Raw genomic sequence first — 4,562 nt, 5'->3', positions numbered from 1 at the left:
ACAGAGTTGAAGGGACCCAAGAGATCATCCCAAGTCTAACTTCCTGCACACTGCAGGATTCACTACACCATCCCCAATAGATGGATCCATTGGAAAACCTCCAGTGAAGGGGAAGAAACCACTTCATGCGGTAACCTGTTCACCTGACTTCCAAAGAGCTTTTCTGAGAATATGTAGTGAGATGTTACCTTTTTTAAATAGGAGACTCATGGTTTTGAAATATTAAGTTGCTTTTGAAATCCCTTCAGGTTCAAAAGCTAGGAGGTATTGGAAGAATTGGTAGCTCTACCGATCCCTTCTGTGCATGAAGACAGTTGTTTGCCTCTTAGATCATGTTTTTATCTGGATTTATATTTAATGTTTTGGAGAACTCCATACTCATCAATACTAGATTCTTAGACTAAGTTAATTTGGGGCGATCAATTCTAACAAAAGCTTCAGTGTGCCTGTCATTTACTATCAAAGTTCACAGAATATACAGTCCTCGCCCTTACATTGAAAAATCCCAGCAACTTTTTAATGAATATTGAGTTCTATTTATAGGATTTTATTGCAAAGGCTAATTGCTATTTTGTACACTGTAGCGATGATCCCTAAAAAGTTTTAGTATTAAATTTGGTGTAATGAAAGCACCTATCATAATTGTGGATAGAACTAACTTGCATAACAATTGATACTTGTATTGGCTTTGTTATATTATAGGAATGTTCGTGTTTGGGAGAATGTGAAAGAACCTGAAGCTGCAGTTTGAACTCTGATCATAATTACAGATTACTTTGCTCTGTTTTTTACCCTATTGCCCTCCCTGGAGTGATCAAAGAACTACATTTGTGTATGTCTGCATGCGGGGGTCTGAAATGGGAAAAGATACATTGCAAAATGAACTTGTCCTCTTTCCCAGAATCACTGCCAAGAGAAACTCTGCAAACTCAGATGGCTGATATGTTTTTAGACTTCTTCATGGGAACTGTCAGGAGAGATGTGTGAGCAATATTATATAAAAGCATCCCTTGCTACAGTTTTTTTCTTTTTCTTTTTTCCATTAAGAAGGTCAGCTTGAAGCACCACAGTTATAAAATGGGCAAAATTTTGCCACTTCATTGGATCATTAACAGTGTTACCTGACTAGTATAGCCTTAATATACTACAGACGGAATTCTTGATGGCATTGTGGGAAGTCTATTTTCTGCCTAAGGTTTTAATTACTCTGCTGGGAACAACATAGAACCCAAGAGTCTGCTACATAGTATTCCCTTGACCTTGTCATATTTATAAAAACCTCAAGGCATGAAATCAAGAATCTACATAAATAATTGAATTCTTGGTCCATGGAAGATTTGAGTAATTTTATACTCTGTTAGTATGCCCTCATTTGGCTCAATCTATGAAACAAAAATACTCTAAGGTCCAGTTGTCTTATCTGACTCAACATACTGCTCGCATATTAATAGATGCAAAGATATGGTGCTGAGTTTCCAACTCTTAGCATTCCCAGTCCCAACAATCAGATTATGGTAAGACTGGAATACTAGAGGTTCCAGATCTCTGCAAGTAGACTTGAAGCAGACTCAATTACAGTGGTACCTCTAGTTACGAACACCTAGTTACGAACTTTTCAAGATACGACCAGCTCCGGCCCCAAAAATTTACTTCGACATGCGAACTCCGCCTCGAGCTACGAACCGGATCCGCGGCCATTTGCCCTGCTGCCACGCGGTCACGGCTTCCTGTGGGCGAGATCGCGGTAGCAAGGAGACGTTTGGTGAGGCTTGTGGTGTGTTTTGTGGCGTTTGGAAGGTTTTTGGTGTGCTTGTCAGCATGGCTCCAAAGAAAATGCAGAGCAGGCTGGCAACTGACTTTAGACAGGTTTTTCCCCAGAACTGAGCCTGCAGCTAAGAGGCAAAGAAGAGAGGAAACCCCTGAAGGAGATCTCCCCGATGTCCCTTTGGAGGGGGACTCTCCCTCCAAACAATAACTGCCTCCCCACCCCATTCTCCCTCTTCATACTGTGCCGTACTGTACTTTTTTCATGTTTTTGAGGTTTAAAAATTAAATGCATATGTTTCAGAACTGTTTAGCCGTATTTACATTGAACCTTATGGGGGAAATTTACCTCGGGGTGCGACCAAATTCGGAGGGCGGAACGGATTAATCGTATTTACATTGAACCTTATGGGAAACATTACCTCGACTTGCAACCAACTCAAGTTGCAACCAGAGTCACGGAACGGATTAAGTTCGTAACTAGAGGTACCACTGTAATTAGTAAAGAAGACTGAAGTCTTCCACATGTTTTTATTTAACAATCTTGTACTTTGTCAAATCTTGTTTCAGTTGCATATTAAGATTTTTCTCTGAATCGTGGAGGTGGATTGAATGCAATGCCTAGTTGCTTTTATACTTTTACAATTCTAATTTACTGCTCTCTACCTATCACCTTTACAGAGGTAGTTGAGTTGGACGTTTTTCAGAAGTGGTACAATTTCATTTTATCAGTCCTAAGTCATGGAGGATTCAACATTTTTCTGAACATATAGAATGATCTCTGTGTTTAAAAAAAGGCATTTTCCCCCTACAAAAAATTATGCTGTAGTGTTTTCTTAGATTTGCCCGTCTTAATGTTCCTCTGCATTTTTTTATCACTGGCCAACATATGCCATAAACCTTTCTAATAATTTTTCACATAACACTGAAAAAAAATCTTCACTTTAATTTGAAGACTTTGACTCACTACACTTTTCATTTGTAGGCAGTGATGACTTTGCAGATGATAGCACTGCAGAGTATTTGCAGTAGAATCTTGAAACACTAAGCCAGTGTTGTCCAAACTTGGCCACTTTAAGATGAGTGGACTTCAACTCCCAGAATTCCCCAGCCAGCATGGGTGGCTGGGGAATTCTGGGAGTTGAAGTCCACTCATCTTAAAGTGGCCAAGTTTGGACAACACTGCACTAAGCTGAACCTGTTCATGTTCTGGGTATCAAATAAATTCCTCAACCCTTGGAATCTTTCTGATTCGTACAGAGTGCCCTGTATTTTAAAGCACCTGTATGGCTGAAGTAATTTCACTTTATTAGAAAGCCCAAAGAATTGCTAAACAAAGTGGATTCTTTAATAGCTCAGGTGCAAATGATTAATACAAATATCCATACCCTCTCATTTCTAATGGTGAGTCATGTCTAGGATCAAAATCCTCCGTGGTCATCATCAATCCCAAAGCAGCTTCCACCTGGGTTTAGCTGCAACTTTTTCCTTAGTCTCCAGAGGTAATAGCCCAAATAGCTGCTGAAAGAGGAGGCCCAATAAGACATTTCTTTTTGGCATTCAGGAATAATGTGAATCAAAGATTTGCTGAGGGGCAGTGAAAAAGAGTGGGATGGCATTTCTCCATTCCCAGTAGCAGCTTCTCGTAGACACTGCTTTATTCAGAGAAAGACTTGAGTATGTGGGGTTGCTCTGTCTCTGTTTATTCTGCTCTGGGAATATGGGGACCCTCTTACAAAAAAATCACTTATTCTGTCTTTATTAAACATGGATTAATGGAAATGACAAGGCTACTTCTATGTTCATGTTTGGGAACGGTGAACTTGAAATGGTTACTGACTATCTTAATCTGTCTATACTGGGATGGAGGAGATTATTACTGCCAAGGTTCCCTTGAGTGGAGCGCAAACCTAGGTGAATACATGGCCACAACTATCTGTTTTTTCAGCATGATATTGTTTCAAACCAATTGCCAATGCTTTCTTCCACAATGTTTATCAACCTCTCAGAGTAGACTACAGCCCTGGAATTTCTTAATGGTCTCCCATCCAAGTACTACCCAGGTCTGTTTCTGCTTTTTCAAAATCAGCCAAGGTCAGCTAGGTGCTACAAGTCTGCTGTGGCATGCAATTCATTATTCACTATTGTAGGAATTATTAGGAGAGTTTTGCCATGTGGGTTTAAGATAAGGACAGAGATGAACTAAGTAGGTTAATAAGTTAATTGGAATGTCTAGTTCAGATTTCTAATTTAAAGATCTTTATAGACTTTAGATAGGAATTCTGCTTGTAGTCTCAATACATTTGGAGGACTAGTTTGGGGTAGGTAATACTAAGGTAGGTTGACAGTCTTTTGATGGATGTGCCCATAAACAATTTGGGTTTGCAGGATCCACAGTGGGGGCAGGAGACATTGCTATAATGTGGATTTTGGCCAGAATTTGGGGGGGGTTCTGAGAGGATGTTGTTTTAAAACTTGATTAAGCCTATTTTAGAACATGCAGTAGTTGTTGAGCTTTTCCTGTTTCAGTGTTGGAGGAAAGCATGCCACCTTTTTCAGTAATGTTCAGCAGGAGCTCAAGAACGAATGGACCTTGGAACTTCACATTGCCCACTGCCTTCATGCTGGAGAAGCATGAAATGTCAAGATGGTGTCTTCTTGTCACAGGCTGATGTTGGTATGGGGTGGGAAAAAGGAAGAATGTGATTCAGCTCTTCTGTTTTGTAATGTAGTCTATGCCAGACTATGGGGACTTTACTGAAGCTTTGCACTGCAGGCTACTGAGAGATGGTGAACAG

Source organism: Python bivittatus, unplaced genomic scaffold (assembly GCF_059951505.1).
Source record: "Python bivittatus isolate LINGU-HERP-01145 unplaced genomic scaffold, Pbiv_v1 ctg000020_np1212, whole genome shotgun sequence".
Taxonomy (NCBI): Eukaryota; Metazoa; Chordata; class Lepidosauria; order Squamata; family Pythonidae; genus Python; species Python bivittatus.
Note: the sequence above shows the minus strand (reverse complement) of the source record.